The sequence below is a fragment of the Staurois parvus genome, unplaced genomic scaffold (assembly GCF_062004578.1).
Source record: "Staurois parvus isolate SC_StPar_1 unplaced genomic scaffold, SC_StPar_1.0 ptg000081l, whole genome shotgun sequence".
NCBI classification, from domain to species: Eukaryota; Metazoa; Chordata; class Amphibia; order Anura; family Ranidae; genus Staurois; species Staurois parvus.
In genome coordinates, this window is record NW_028317877.1 from 3,926,284 (window position 1) to 3,943,683 (window position 17,400).

The 17,400-nt window shown below is 41.1% G+C and overlaps 1 protein-coding gene across 1 annotated transcript in view; it reads right to left on the minus strand.

The window, feature by feature from the left end:
* The window catches only part of TULP4 (TUB like protein 4), a 219,326-nt gene that overhangs the window by 124,828 nt on the left and 77,098 nt on the right, over positions 1–17,400 (minus strand). The window lies entirely within an intron of this gene.

Here is a 17,400-nt window from a genome sequence, read left to right on the forward strand (position 1 = left end):
TCAGGTTCTTTAGTCAAAGACGAGATCTGGAAACAGATGTTCCCTGAGCTCCTCTTGCTCTCCATCCTGAGCCAGTTTACAGTGGTTCTAGCAGGGCCGTGGATAAGGGGGTACCGCTGGTCTTCCTGCACGGGGTCCAGGCCAGTAGGAGGGCCCAGGCAACTGGGTGAATCAGATGTGGGCAGGGAGGGTGATCAGCATTGGAGGGGGCAATTACTGTAACCGAACCCCTGTATGGCTCCCTCTGTAGCAGCTGAAATCTGGCTTCTTCTCCTCTCCCTCAGCCAGCTTTTAGCTGCTGCAGAGAGCCATACAGAGGATCGGTTCCAGTAATTTCCCCCTGGGTGCCGCACCGATCACCGGACCAGTTAATATGTCACATTTACCAGCCCCTTCTTTTCCTGAATGAACTCAATGAGTGATTGGTATCTATCACTCACTATGTTGATTTATAACTGAAGCATAATAAACTGTATATTTGGAAGGGGGTTGTCAGGTTGCTTGTATGGGGCCCCATGATTTCTAATGGCAGCCCTGAGTCCTAGGTTACCCTGAAGAATAGGAGAGTCCAGAAACCAGCCAAATAAACAGTTACCAGCTACAAAAAAAAAAAAGAAAAAAAGTATACCAAGCTTAACTTGTTTTAACAATTCATATTTAAATGACCTATAAACAGCAAGTTGTCAAAATCTGTCAATGATTGATGTGCCTTTTAAGCTCAAGGGTGTATCCGCATAACTAAAACTTGTATATGGGCTCATACTTTCCAATAATCTTACTGCTCCCTTTCTCAGATCACATTTTAATTTCAGGCTACACTTCTGTAGCCTCCTCCGTCACCCTCTTAAAGCTCAGTAAAACTGCTTTACTGGCATCAGTGGCCACACAGAAATGAGTGCAAAACAAGCATCTGCTGAATGCCTTGTGTTTCATGCCACTACATCAAAGAAAATGGACAATGCTTTTATTTCCTCCTAGATTGTAAGCTCCAAGGAGCAGGGCCCTCCTATCCCTCTTGTATTGAACTGTATTGTTTCCTGTTATATTGTAAATCAATGAGCAAACTGTTGGCGTTATATAAATCCTGTATAATAATAATAATAATAATAATTTCAGTTCTTGTTCACTTCTACAGCTTTATGGCTGTAAGGTTTGTATCCTAAATCTTGCCTAACTCAAATATGTGGGCTACCCCTGCTTACCACCTTCTGAAAAAGCTAGTTGCCAGGCTATTATACTAACACAATGTCATCAGCACTGTTAAAGGGCACTGACAAGTATTCAGATCAGGAATGTCGGAATCACACTATACTGTAACTCTTATCAGCATAGTTGAATTAACACCTTAAAGCACTGAATTCAGAGGGTCAGCGTGACAGCCAGGAAAACTGGATTTTTTGTTACTCACCGAAAATCCTTTTCTCTGAGTTCATTGACAGGAGTGGGAGACTGTTGGCTATGGTGACACTGTGACACAGAAGTCAGATGCCTGGTCATACTGTATGTGTCCCTGCGAGACAGTTAACTCACCTACCACCCGATCCAGGATGGGGCTCGTCGCAGCCTACCCAGCGCTTAGATAAGGTCTGCATGCGCTCATTGCCCAGGCTGAGGAGACTACAAGGATCTATATTATCCAGTCTGTCGCCCAGCCCGGCAGTTGATTGAAGATCCCGCAAAATAAAGAGAAAAATAAAAAACCTATGGAATCACAGGTCCCAGTAGGGAGCTAGGTCCTTAATTTTATATTAGTCAAAAAAAAAACTGAGCTGCCTAAAGCAGAGAGGGGATTTACTACCAGTTAAGACTGCCCATAGGCGGTACTGCACTTGTTCTTTTTTTTTTCTGCTTAGTCCTACTCCAAAGGTGGTGGAATAATCCTACAGTCAAGAAGTGAAGGCTGTGTCTACCAATGAACACAAAAATAAATTAGCCCTAGCCAAGTGAGAAGACTTACAATGGCAGACTCATTAAGGCACTCTCTGAAAATGGTCTCATTCATAGTCAGCGGAAAATGTAATCTTTCAAAGGGATATTTTCATATATTCTATTTATTTATTATAGGTACTTATAAAGCGCAGTCATTTTACACAGCACTTTACACATACAGTATATTGTACAGTCACATCAGTCCCTACTGCCAATGAGCTTACAATCTAAGGTCCCTAACTCACATTCATACATACACATACTAGGGCCAATTTAGATAGGAGCCAATTAACCTACCAGCATGTCTCTGGAGTGTGGGAGGAAACTAGAGTAACCGGAGGAAACCCACACAGGCACACGGAGAACATGAAAAATCCAGGCAGGTAGTGACATGGTTGGGATTCGAACCGACAACCCTAGTGCTGCTAGACATAAGTACTAACCACTTAGCTATTCTATTGGTGTTTCTTTCATGACAATTATAATGCTGACAAAACAGCCTATTATTGTAGTTTAGCATAAAAAAGTGTGTTCTCTAGCTGCATATAGTTCAAAATAAAATTTCTAGTCTCTAAACAATCCCCTTTATTCTTCTCCGGAGCCTATTTTTGGCTTGCTCACACATGACAACTGTGGCGTACTGAGATTGAAGCTACAGAGTATTTTGTGTTACATTACCTTAGCTCACCTGGATTTGTCTGCTAAAAGCTTAAAATTAAAAAAAAAAAAAAAAAAAAAACACAGCCTATCACCCCTATAACTGGATGCCAAGGAGTAAAGTAACATTAATTCTAAATAATATATTTTAATTTTCTTACCAAATTTCAACCTACTTCTTCATGAAACAAATGTCAATTACCAGATAAGATAATGAATTATTCAGCAAGAATGGTTCTTATCACAAGCTCACAGATTAAGATCAATAGAACCAGAATCAATGGCACTGCCTACATGAAAAAGACGCTATGCAATAGAGGAAGAAAAAAAAAAAGTCAGCTCATCAGCTATGGAAATTAAATTGGAATATTTTTCATCACAAAAGGTTAGTCACTATAGACACAGAATAAATAACCTTTAAAGGCACAGCTATCGTTCTGCAATAAAAACCAATATCAATAGAAAATTGCAAACAAAATATCATATGGACTGTTCAAGACTACACTTCATAGATATTGTCAATTGTATAGAAATACTATTATTATTGCATAAAGAGTCCTAGTATAATAGCCTTTTTCTACATGGTTTATGTAAAGTCAGCCATACATGCATCAAAAATTGACCAGGTCAGCATGGATCGGCCCAATTTCCATCCATGTATGGGCAAGCATACTGTACCAAAGTCGGTCCATCAATCGGTTTGGGTACAACCAACCTATCAAATTTTTCTGCATATGATTACTGCCAATGGCTAAAACTGTTAGCAGAATTCATTGTATTATGCCAGCTCCCTATTTATACTAGTTGCACTTAAAAATATATATAATTATTTTTATTAGATACATAACTGCATACATTGGTATTTGTAAAGCCTAAGTGCAGCCAGAAAAAAAAAACTGGAACAAAGGGACATAACTTACAGTCAGTAGGATGTTTGCCCTGTGATGATGTCCTATTTGTTATGTGAAATCCTTCTCTATGTCCCCTCCACCACCATAATCTGATGCAGTGGGGGTTAAGGGGCTGTCTCGGACCCTCATCAAGGATGCTTACTACGCCTGCTCTTTCCACCTAGCTCTGCCATAGAATACATACTACTGCTATGAATGGAAAGTGATCTATGAATGGAGGATGTGCGGATGACTGAAGGATCCACCCACTCCATTCAGAGATCCTGTTTCATTATTTCATTCAGCTCTCTTTAAGAGCTTGTGCGGTGAAGGTAGCGGAAATGATGCGTCATAAATGGCACACTGCACATTTACTTTTTTAACTTTACTGAAATGTCATGAAGTGACATTTAATTTTTCTTTAATTTGGCTTCACATTTATGGGGGAGTGTGGGACAGTGTGTAAAGTGCACATATTCCAAAACCAGCAACAAAAATGAGCTGCTGTTTAGGAGGGGATGTCATTAATTCTTAATAGCAACCCCATGCATTGGAAAACGCAGCACGTTTTCCTGTGTACGCAAACGCAAAGGATCCTGCGGTTTTACGTGAATCTGAGATTTTAGGAAAAGTGTAGGTACCTTTTCCCTGAGTTTCCAGCAGGTACAGTAGCCCATTCAAATTAGCAGCAAATGAGCAGCTAGGCCAGCAATGGGCAAACTACGGCCCGCGGATGTGGCTGTCAGGATGTGTGTAGGCGGGGCAGCATGACGAACGTGAGGGGAGGGGAGCTAGGCTCCTCTCACAGTCCGCCCTGAAGACCGGAACGGCGCGGGAACACGGCGAGAGGAACGCGCGGAGCAAAGGTAAGTGAATTGACACAGGGGGGCCTTGGGGACTTAATATGGGGGATGAATTAATATGGGGAATGAATTACTATAGGGGGGATGAATTACTATGGGGGATGAATTACTATGGGGGATGAATTACTATATGGGGGATGAATTACTATATGGGGGATGAATTACTATATGGGGGATGCATTACTATGGGGAATGAATTACTATGGGGGATGAATTACTATATGGGGGATGAATTACTATATGGGGGATGAATTACTATATGGGGGATTAATTACTATGCTCACTATGGGGGAATATTACTATACTTACTATGGATGACACATACACATCATTCATCTACTCTTGGTCCGGCCCCCGGGTCCAATATATGAACCCATTGCGGCCCTCAAGTCAAAAAGTTTGCCCACCCCTGAGCTAGGCTGTGATGCACAGTAATGTGTTGCAATCTGCTATGCTGGGGAAAAAAAAAAAAATAGCACATATCCTACTTTTTTCAGTACACACCATCGAGGCGCAGTGGTGTGAACTGAACCTATGGGACTCAGGGTAAATTGCTTTGTCCATGCATTGGGACTGCATTGGGCAAGGTTGCCTGCACAGCCCAAAGCATATGATGGGGAAAAAGCTCTAAATCTTCTATGGAGCTTATTTATCTTCACTAGTGTTATACAGAACACCATGAAATCAAACAAATGTTGTAAAGCTTAACGCATCCTTATATCCATGAAATGATGTTTGATAAAACATGGTCAATATCATTTTGGATACAATGAGTAGAGTGAGGCTGAAACATGGTTCTTAATTAAAAAGCTCAACCGCCTAATTAAAGTTCAAGAACTTTAATTTCTTACTTTTGTGTGCAATTCAAATTGATTTTTTAATAGCGTATAAAGTTGAAAGGACCAACGGGAATGAACACACCATTCTGCATTTGAAATTCATCCTCCTCTCCTTGTTAAGTGCTATTTTTCCACATTCGCACATATTATCTTCCCAAGGATTTTATAAATGCATAGTGCCTTTATCACAAGCTTTTCTATGAGAAGGTTTTACCTTCCTTCACTCTCAACAGCATCTTAATCATAGATACACTGGGAGGGAGCACCAGTCAGTGACTAAAAACATTAGACCTTGCCCTGTATAACATACAACAGAACATAGGACTAGAATTGCAAATCTTGGATAATCTTTTCATACATCCTTCATTTACTAGGTATAGGAATAAAATAAGAATTTTGACTACAGGACACAGGCAGAGTATCCATAAACCATGGGTTATTGGTCTGTATCTTCAGCTGATCAGACACTGGCAAAGCTTTAGAACAGGGGGTCAGCAACCTCTAGATCGTGATCTACCAGTAGTTCTTGACCAGGTGACTGGTAGATCGCAGTCTGGGCTTGTTGAACCGCCATCCCAGAGAATCAGAGTGCGAATCAGAGGGACTACTTGTAAAGCTGGAGCTGTAGTAAGGAGCAAGAGCCACATAAGCCAATGCCTCTTTTGTGTGCTGGCCCCTGTCCCATGCAGAGTGACACCAACTGCACTCCACCTCTTATCCTGGCTAGCGGCCCCAGAGTGGTGCCTGCAACAGCAAAGAAGAGATCCTTAGGTCAGTGTGAAGCAATATACTGGGTTTGGTGCAGTTTCTGAAAGTGAACCAAAAAAACAACTAAATTTACCTACGAACACCTATACTAGCACCTAACTAGGAGTGTGCTACATTTGCTAAGTGTCTCAACTGCAGGGCTTTACCATCCCCCAACTTTGCGTGCAAACGAGCGCTGAGGGTGCCACTGCCGAATGCAACTAAGGGCTCATTTACAAGTGCAGCACTGCTGCTCCTCTGAAAAGCAATCAGAGTGTGTTTGACAGATGGTGATGAGGCGATATGTTGCCTCCTCACCACCTGATATAATACGTATGAATGCTGTGCAATGCACATAACTGTGACATGGTAGTACGGCAATTAGAGGTTTAAATCAGGCATGAGGAGGCCACACTGTACCTGGTGATCTTTGACTTCTACTATGTTGTTCAGGTAGATCTCCAACTCTTTAAGGTTGCCTATCCGTGCTTTAGAGGATACACCCCTTGGTGGCCGCCCCTATAACCATACCCCACTTCATGAGTCCTCAGTTTGTAGCAAGCAATGCAATGTAAACCAAAAACTCCCTGGGATACGAGGTGGTTTGGGGCATTATCACATTTAATTGTCCTAGGGCAGTTTTTGGTTGATTTGAAAAATGAAATTGGTGAGGTGGTATAGTGTTATACTCTATTTTGCACCCCTTTGAAACCACAAATTGAACTCACAGCTCTGGGATGTCTGTGACCCAGAAAGAGGCAAACTGTAACAGATCCCCCCCACTCATAGGAGTAGGGGGGCGCTCCTTTATTGTGAAGAGGATTTCAGGGAAGGCTTGGTGGCCTTGAAGGGTCAAGCCTTGTGCTGAAAGGAAAGGTTTTGAAGCTGAAGCTTGGTAAGAATGGGCAGGTACTCTGTGTTTAGAGGAGCTAGGGGCTCCTGAAGAGGGTGGTTATGGGACCTTCCAATGTGGAAGTAAAACCTTCCTCCCTTTGATGAAATAAACAGGTCAAGTGCCTCACAGACATCTTTCCTGGAAATCATAGGTGTGAGGCCCGTTTTGCAGGCAGCTTTAGCTTTTCAAGCTTTTAGCTGTAAGATTCTATGCATGTGAACGAAGATTGGAGCCATTCTTAAACTGCTGTGGAAGCACAATCCTGAAATACAAGGTCATGTTGATTGCTCGTTGTCTTAGACCAGTTAAATTTGATATACTGATATAGCAACAAGAGCTAGTTTCAGGGCTGGATGTGCAAGATTAAAGAGAGCCTTTAGGAGCATCTCAAACTTTTTCTGCAGTCTCTTTGGAATAAGGAACATGTTCAATAAGAACAATGAGATGTTTGTTTAGGACAGAGACAGCAGGATCAACCACAGGAATAGCCAACTTCTAGCTGAACTGCACAGCACTCCATAAAGATTTTGGGGAGAGTGAAAATTCTTTCAGGAGTGACGATGTCATCATAGATTGCACATTCTATCTGTTCACTGCATCTCTCTTCTGTAATAGATAGCCCGCCTGTTTGCAGTTTTCAAATATTCGATTTTAAGTATAAGGTTTAAAATCCTTGTGAAGGTTATAGCATCTATAAATGCGGTATATATACACTAGAATTTTTTATTTTTTTTTGTAATACTAGTAATGGCAGCGATCAGCAACTTCTAGCAGGACTGCGATGGGAATTCTGACAGTGGGTGGGAACTCACACTAATACAGTGATCAGTGCTAATACATAGAATCAATATTGTACTAATGACACTGGGCAGAAAAGGGTTAATATTTGGGGCAATCAAAGGGTAAAAAAAATAGCAATCAGGGGGTTAATACGTATCTAACTATTGTGTGGGTGCAAATGTGCTACTTTTACTCTCATGTTGTGTGTCTTTCTTCTCTCCCTTGAACGAAAAGGTTCCAGGGAGAGAAGATCCAGCTAGATTTTGGCCTGTATTTACAAATACAAGCACAGCTCTGCTTCTCCATTTGTTGCAGGAGATCAGCAGAGTCCCAGTCTAAAATCATTGGCCGGGACCTGCTGACAAACATGTCCTTCAGGGAATGACGGCAAGGGACAGGGGGGGGCGCATGCATGCGTTCTCCAAACCCAGAGAAACACGGGGACATATGAGTACGTCGCTGCTCCTGTAGCTGCCATCCGTCTGCCGTACATTGCGGGCAGGTGGTCTTTAAGTGGTTAAGTGAAGAGGAACAGTCTACTCAGAAGGCATAAATACATCAAAACTGAAACCATACCAAAGATTGTAACTTGTAATTATCCGACACAACAAAAACATTTAAAGTGGTACTCAACTCCCCACCCCACCCATGTTTTTTTCCTCTTACCTGTGGCTCCTGGGTTTTCTTCAAAACACATACTCAACCAAACAGTGGTCCTCCTCACCTGTCTGCCTCCCCTGGGTGAAGGCAGCCAGCCCTGATGACAGGCTGGGCCTGCCTTCTGCCTGCCCCTTGGCCATTCTGTGTGCCAATCCTGCAGCCTCTGGGCAGATGTGCAGGGCCAGGGACACAACCTTCTGGCCTAGGCTGTAAGGAGTGGTAGAGGGCAGGTAAAAAAAAAATAAAAAATTACCTTCAATTCTACTTTGGTGCAGAGGCTTACTGAGGCCTGGTCATCCATATAGACACGGAGCTTGATGGGGATTTACAGACACTAGTTCCCCATCAGGTCTGAGTGACAGCTGGCAGTGGGCAGATCCATAGCTTATAGACAGCTAAGGACAGACAAGTCAAGAGCGGACCTGATGGGGAACTGGAGTCTCAACTTCCCCATCAGACTCTGCTCACTGTAGCATCACTGGTTGCTAGGAGCCAGTTGACTGTTAAATCAACAGTCCTTGATAACCAGTGACAATAAGGGGGTAGAAGTGGCAAATATGCCACCCTGCTACACTGTGAATAGGGACAGGCCACTATACCTGTAGGTAGAGGTAGGCCTTGATTACCTAATTATCTACGAACTGGAGGTAATTATTTTTAAATTTGTTGCATTAAAACAGCCACTTTGCAAAAGTGGAACTATTAAGAACTACGTGAATCTGATGCACATGGCAGTAAAGTTATTGAAACAGGCAGCAGGGATTTTTTAACCACTTCCCGACCGGCCGTTGTATATAAAACGGCCGGATGGTGGCACTGCAGGGTCGGGTGGACGTTTATAAACGGCCCCCTCAAACCCTGCTTGTGCGCGCTCCCCGGGAGCGCGCAGCACCGCGCTCCGGTGCCCACTGTGTCCTCCGAACACAGTGAAACACCGGTCATCGGACGGGACCTCTGAACGAGGTCCCGATCATGTGATGACTGATTGGCCAATCAGTGATCACATGCAAAATAGTAAGCAAGATGTCACTTCTTTCATCATTGCTTACTACGTGTGAAATCTGTTAATGATCACAGAGGTCACATGGTACAAGGCTATTCACAACAGCCTTGTACCATGTGACAAGCTGTGACCAATTACAGCTCACTCAGTAGTTCTCAATAGCTGCAAGAATGCAGACAGAGAGAAAAGAGAAATGATTGCTTTTAAATCCTATATGGGTATTAAAGCAATCAGTGTACAAAAAAAATATTCATCACCCCCCAAAAGTAGTACAGTGTCACCATGGTGACACCGTACTGCTGGGGTGACAGTATGTAAAAAAAAAAATAATAAAATAATTTTAAAAAAAATGTAAAAAAAAATGTTTAAAAGTTATAATTTTTGATTATAAACTAATTTGGCTTATTTTATTTTTTACTAAAAAGATAACGGAATAAATTTTGGCCAAGAGTTATGATGAAATATTATTTATTTGCAAAATATTATAAGAAAAACACTTTTTTTCAAAATTTTTGGACATTTTCATTTACATAGCAAAAAAAATAAAAATCCCAGCGGTGAATAAATACCAGCAAAATAAAGTTTTATCTGTCTCAAAAAAATGGTAAAAAATTCATATCGGTACAGTGTTGCATGACCGCGCAATTGTCGTTCAAAGTGTGATAGCGCTGAAAGCTGAAAATTGCCCTGGTCAGGAAGGGGGTAAAAGTGTCCGGACTGGAAGTGGTTAATCTGACACGGGCCATTTTAAAGGGCCATAAAGTTGGTAGTGCTTTTCACATTCCCCCATATAGGTCTAAAATATTCATACCATTCGTCTTCTAATAACTGACTTGTATGTGTTAGCTATTTTGCACTGTATATTTAGAAATGAAAGCTGCCAAAGTCATTTAGGCAACAGTACCACATATTTAAAAATCAACCACCTCCTTACTAATATAATTACCCTATAACACAATCAACACCTTCCCCTGAAAGTGTACCAAACTATATACGTGACAGTGTTATTTAACAAATGCTCCAAAAACCAATTACAATCACATTAATACCCAATTTTTCCATAGAGTGAATCCACTACCAATATATAGTCCACTATAAATCTTATGCAAATACGCTAAAATGTCCCATCAATTCTTCCAACGATATTCCAAAAAACAGTCCACCTCAAAAAAAGGGTGGCTGCGGGACACAGCAGAGGTTCCTGAGTGGATCAGCCTGTGGAGTTCCTGGATTACTATAAAGCCTATTATATTGGGAAAGTTGGTAAGGGTACCCTTACTGCATTTAGAAGTGTACACACTTTTAGTATTGGAGTTTTTGTGATGTGGCACTGAAATAGTGTTATGTACACTGAAGTGGTTTTTCACTGATCACGTGTGGTTCACGCTTTTTTCACTATTTTTCACCCATTTTCACTGTAGGAAGTACAGATAAAGTTTTTATATATATAATTTTAAAAAGGATAATGCACTATATGAGTTTTTCTTTTTTTTGAGGTGGACTGTTTTTTGGAATATCGTTGGAAGAATTGATGGGACATTTTAGTGTATTTGCATAAGATTTATAGTGGACTATAAATTGGTAGTGGATTTACTCTATGGAAAAATTGGGTATTAATGTGACTGTAATTGGTTTTTGGAGCATTTGTTAAATAACACTGTCACGTAAACAGTACCACATATGACTTTAATGCGTAAATGTAGTCCCTTAACTAGTAACCCTGTCAATAATTCGGTTGTTACAAATAAAAAATCCTGAGTCTGGCAACCAGTGACCCCAGTAGCTCCCTAAATAAGAATGAGAGAGCCAATCTAGAAGAAAAGAATTGCGGTGCTGAAAGGACAACTCCCCAATCACCCTGGGAAATAGTTTTCAAAATGGAACAGGACTGCTGATGAAGCAAATACAACAAGGGTCATTGAAGTCAGAAAGAGAACCATAGACCTTCTCATTTTATCGTCTTTATTTTTTCATGCTACAATAAAAATGATATTGCTCTAAAGAACATCTGCAGGAAAAATACATGAAAATTCCATAGTCCATTTATGAAAATCTTTAGGTTATTTTAAGTTGTAAAATTATGTGAGAATGTAAACAGTTTAATATACATAAATACTTGTATCAATGCAAAATGGAAATGTTTTAACAACTCTTGTATCTTTTTACAACTTTTACAGCAGAGCAATACTTACATTTTAGCTACAGGCCTATTCATTCAGATATAATTTAGTCATTTCTTATGATACTGAAGTAATACATATTTTAGGGGATAATTAAAGCGGTATTAAACCCAAAACAAAAAACATAATATATCACAGCTTACCAATCATTAGATGTGCTAACTGCATTAGTTTTCTTTTTTTCAAGCTTTTTTTCCCCCTCTATTTTCACCAGGTGATATGGCCAGTAGCACAACTCCTGTAATAGAATGACTCCACTCTGGATGAAGGATCACAGGGGAACCTTTGGACAACAGCATTGTTAACCTGGGAGGGAGGGAGTTGTTCATTGCACTAGCACAGGGGTGGGCAAACTGCGGCTCTCCAGCTGTTGTGGAACTACATTTCCTAAGAGGCATTGCGACATTACAAAACTGACAGTTACAGCTATGACTTGCAGAGGCATGACGGAACGTGTACTCCTGCAACAGCTGGAGAGCCGCAGGTTGCCTACCACTGCACTAGCAGATTTAGATACACTAACACATTGAAGCTGAATGCCAGCTAATACTTTATAATCAGTTACAGCAAACAGCTTTTTTCCTTTTGGGATAACGGTATTCCATAAATAAAAGCTGGTCATTGTAAGCATCCGTGTCAGTGGTTTGTATCAACCCTGCAACTGCTACATTGGCAATACAGCTTGTTCTGTTGAAAAACAAACTTACCGGCCAGATAACCCGGTGCAAATAGAAGAAAAAAAAAACGTATAAAAGTAAAGGAATGCACCCACCACATCTAAGAATTGAAGCTGCAATATAATAAACGTTAGCTTTTGGGTTTAATACTGCTTTAAGCCTTTCTTTTGGTGCCATGATCTAAAATTTTCCTATCACCAAATCTGTGCCTGTGCATTGACTGGGAAATGTTGAAGTAAATATATACAAGATATGCGCCCCATAACCCAATGGTTGCCAATTCATTAGACATTGTACGGCAGCATCTAGAAATCTGCTCAAGAACTGCAGACCATCAGCATCCTTCCTAAAGCTCATGGTGATATTATTTTACTGCACAGTGCCATGTTTTTAATTAACAAAAGGGAGCAGGTTCATCTTGTAACACTGCATTGCAATAGGATATAGCTGTGCAGTTTCCAACCAGTGCTTTGCTATTCACTGGAAATTGGCTCTATCCCATGTTTTATGAATGGGCAGCCAATGGATTATGAGGTATACATATGGCACTGAATGCAGAGAATTACTATAGAAAATATTATAACTGCAATATTTGTTAATATTTAACATTAGTAGTAAATAACAGGTAGGGAATTGCAGCCCACTATCCAATTAGAGACAAGTCACTGGGACATCAGAAATGCAGCAGGTTTGCATTCAAAGGTGGAAATATAGAGCAGGGGTCGCAAATCTGTGGCCTGAGGGCCAGATATGGTTGTTTGCTACCCTTTATCTGGCCCTTGGGGCACTGATCCTCCCACTGAGGCCAACAATAGGGCAGTACTTCCATTGAAACCAAAGACGGTGTACTATTCTTCCCACTAATACCAATGACGGGGTACTACTCCTCTTCCTACTGACCATCAACCCTGAGGCCATGTTCATTCTCACTGATGCTGGGATCAGGACATTTTCTGCCCCCGCTGGCCCTCCTAAGGTCTGCAGGACAGGATACTGACCCTTTGTTTAAAAAGTTTGGAGACCCCTGATATAGAGCATAGAGAGAAACATACAAGAGAAACCGTAACAAATAGAGATCATGTTTGATCTGGGGATAGTATAAATGAGATCAATATTTTGGCAGAGCATGTTGCATGAAGATCTTCAAACGTCACCATGGCTCCTTTTACCAACTTCTTGCAATTATAGTTCTTCCTATTGGCTGATGCCAGCCCAGAGAAAAGATGAAACTCCAGCCAACAAGATAAGAAAGGAATGAAGGAAGTGGTCGATAAACAGGAGACCGAGTTTATTGGCATCCTTGATGTAGACAGGGGTGTCCAACCCACGGCCCAAGAGTGTTAAGCATGCGGCCCAGGGACTGTCTGGAGAGATGCCGTAAAAGTATAGCAGCCACAGTGCCCAGCACAGACAAACAAGGCCCATTCATGTCTGGAGGGGTGCCGTGTTTGCAATAGCAGATGCGGCGGTGGCAGGCATGGACTACAAGCCAAGCACAGGCACACCGGGAGGGATGCTGGAGCTGCCCTGTTTGCAACAGCATCGGCAGCAATGAATGCAGTGACTCTCTGCTAGCTCCAGGCAAGTAAGTGCTTCATGGCTGGATCGAGGGGGGTGCTGGGGTGGGCTTCACCACCCACAACCCCCCCTTCTACCTCCCTACACAGCACATAGTTTAAATTTGATCTGTCCGACTTTTTCTGCTCATCAGCCATCCTTAAACTGTGTAGATACACTTTGTTTTTTTCTGCTGGGTTGAACAAACAAAAAAAAACCAGACAGATCAACATACTAAAGCTACGTTCACACTAGCATTGTGTGCAGGCGGCAGAGAGGCGTTTGGGAAGAGTTTTTACCGCTTCCCAAACGCCTTTGCCAATTCTGCACATTACAGCACATGCTGCTGTTCTAACGGGAGCGTTTGCGTCGCTGCAAAATGAAGCCTCCTATTCTCGTCTATGGTGCCGTTCCGCAAACGCCCGGCCGGCATTTGCGGTGCGGTTGCGACACGGTAACACCACTGCATTATAGGCGCTTGTGGGGCGTTATTAATGCTCGGCAAATGCCTAGCAACCTCCGCTAAACCGCACATGCGGTGTTTGCGGAGCGTTTTCCGAGCATTAAAAAACGCTCCGCAAACGCCGGACCAACGCTTGCCAAACGCTATAGGGGCGTTTGGCAAGCGTTGGTAAAACAGCCAAGTGTGAACGAGCCCTTACAAAAGCAATGTTAGTGTGGCAATCTTCCCCGCTGTACTACTCTGTTCTGACAAGGGGACTGCCACCCCTTCCGCCAGAACATACTGATCACTGCATGCAGCCATTGGCTGCCAGCGCTGATCGGATTCTGGTTTTCCAGCATGTCTGTTCAACAGATAGGTCTCACAACTTGCTTTTCTTGGACAGGTACGCACGTACCAAATGTTGGCTAGTTCCTGCTGAACCAGCCGATATTCAGATCATGAGTACCCATCTTTATTGTTAGAGATTTTTATGTATGGCCCAAGACAATTCCTGTTCTTCCAGTTTGTCCTCCATTGAACGCGCTTTGTTTTGGATGTAGTTTTTTGTTATTTTAGACAGCAAGTTTTAAAAAAGTGTGAAAATAGCATGATGAAAAACTACAGCTACAGTACGGCCTTTTTTATTATGCTGCACTGTTATTCAATGTTTCTCACAGAAAAGACAAATCAGATTAAAAATAGCTGTTTTCTTGGGTTTTGTGCAATTGTTTTTTGTGTATGTTGTCCTTATTTGAGTTTTTTTGTTTTTTTTTTTTACACAGTAGCAAAACAAAAAGTCAGAATAGCAATCTTTGCACTTTCAGCACAATCAACTCACAATCTTCCAAGTTGTGATTGGAACCTCAGATTCTAACTAAAGAAAGGTAATCAATTCATATACCTTTTAAAAATGCAACACAAGCCCAGTTCTATAAATTGAAGCAGGTTAATTAGAGTTCATCGTGATGCTGATTTATAAGTACCACTTGACAACTTACTAGCGGAATGCATTTGCATGTAAACAAATGCACTCTTTAACCACTTCAAGTCCGGACACTTTCACCCCCTTCCAGTTCATGATAATTTTCAGCTTTTAGTGCTATCACACTTTGAATGACAATTGTGCGGTCATGCAACACTGTACCCATATAAATTTTTATAGCATTTTTTTGAGACAGAGAAAACTTTATTTTGGTAGTATTTATACACCACTGGGATTTTTTTTTTTTGCTATATAAATGAAAAATTCCAAACATTTTGAAAAAAAAAAGTGTTTTTCTTATAAAATTTTGCAAATAAATAAACTTTCTTCATAAATCTTGGCCAAAATGTATTCAGCTATCTTTTTAGTAGAAAAAAAAATATATAGTTTATAACCAAAAATTATAATTTTTCAAAACATTTTTATTTATTTTTTTATATTATGTTTTGGTTTTTTTTTAACATACTGTACTACTTGTGGGGGGGTGATGAAGATTTTTTTTTTTTTTTACACTGATTGCTTTTACACCCATAAAGGCTGTAAAATCAATAATTTCTCCTTCTCTCTAGCTGCATTCTTGCAGCCATTGAGAAATACTGTGCGAGCTGTGATTGGTCACAGCTTGACACATGGTACAAGGCTGTTGTGAATAGCCTTGTACCATGTGACCCTTGTGATCATTCACAGATTTCACTAGTATTAAGCAATGATGTCAGAAGTGACATCTTACTTACTACTATTCATGTGATCACTGATTGGCCAATCAGTGATCACAATCAGGACCTCACACAGAGGTCCTGTACAGCGATCGGTGTTCCACTGTGTCCTATGGACACAGGGGGTACCAGATCACGGTGCTATGCGCTCCCAGGGAGCGCACACAGGCAGGGAGGTGGGAGGACGTTTATAAACGGCCACCCATCCCTGCACTGCTCCCATCTGGCCATTTATGTACATGGGCTGGAAGGGAAGTGGTTAAGAAACCAGGGAGCTGCAGTCTGTGGTGAAGGTAGCAAAGGTTTGTTGACTTAACAAACCTTTGTTACCTGGCACTGGGGACAGACAAGGATTTGTACATATGACAATACCTTGTCCTAAGAGTGTAACTGGCCTTATCTGCATATGGGCAAAGTAAAGCTGGAAACAGATGGATCAGCCAATTCCGCAGGGACTGTTCCCACATGAAAAAAGTCAATCTAACGATTGGCTTCTCTCGAACGGGAATACTGGAAATTGGTAATTTGATCAGTGCATGCAGCCAATAGGCTGCAGAGCTGATCAGTGTATCCTGACAGTGTAGGAGTCCCTGCTGTCAGAATACATAGCAGTGGGGCGGATTCAGCCATCCATCTCACTTGTGTGAATGGGGGAAGCAATTTTATTTATCAATTCACCAGCTGAACAAAAAAAAAAAAATTTATCCATCTATGGCCAGCTAAATTTTTGTTCTCATCTTATTCACCTATCATTAATAACTGTGGTGCACAGGGCATTATGGGTCTGCGTAAGAATCTACCACAACTCCCATCAGAATTTGCAAATTCAAATTGAATCTGAATCACTACTGCTCAAATTCCTATGGCCTTTTCATAGGAATAAATAAAGAATATCCACACATACACGGAAGATGATGGTCATCTTGGCCCCTATCAAGAGACTTTGCAACAAATATCTGGCAGGAGTAAGGGCAGGCAAGTGTAACACAGGGGATGTAAGGAGAGGCTGGGGGAGAGGTGTTAAGTTCAGTTACAGGATATTTTTTTTTACGTGCTGTGACCTTTTAACATAGAAATTATATTATTATAGCAATTTTTACTTTCAACAATATAGTGGAGTAATAAATACACTTTTTTTTTTTGCAACAAGTACTCTTTTTCAGCTTCAAACAACTTTTTCAGAAACAAAATTGTAGGAATTTAAAGTGATGGCTTGAAACATATAAAGAGCTATGACCAAATTCCCCAATTAATTTTAATAAATTCTCGAGCATTTCAAACAGTTTTTAAACCTCGGGAACCCCTCTTTGCAATTCAATTAATCAAGAGCAAAAGCCATAAATAGCTGTGGATTATGTTTTTGCTGCAAACCTTCTCTTACGTTCAGTTTTGGATCAAATATGCAAGAATTCACTGGAAGCCTTTAGGTACATGTTCATTCACTTCACAGAAAAAAACAAGTAGTGTCTTGATCAAAGGTATGGTTTTAAAAAAAATACAGCACAGTATTAGTAGATTGTCCTCAAAAGCAAGCAAGGTACATATAGGTAAAAATAGGAATTTATACTGCAAGCTGAAAG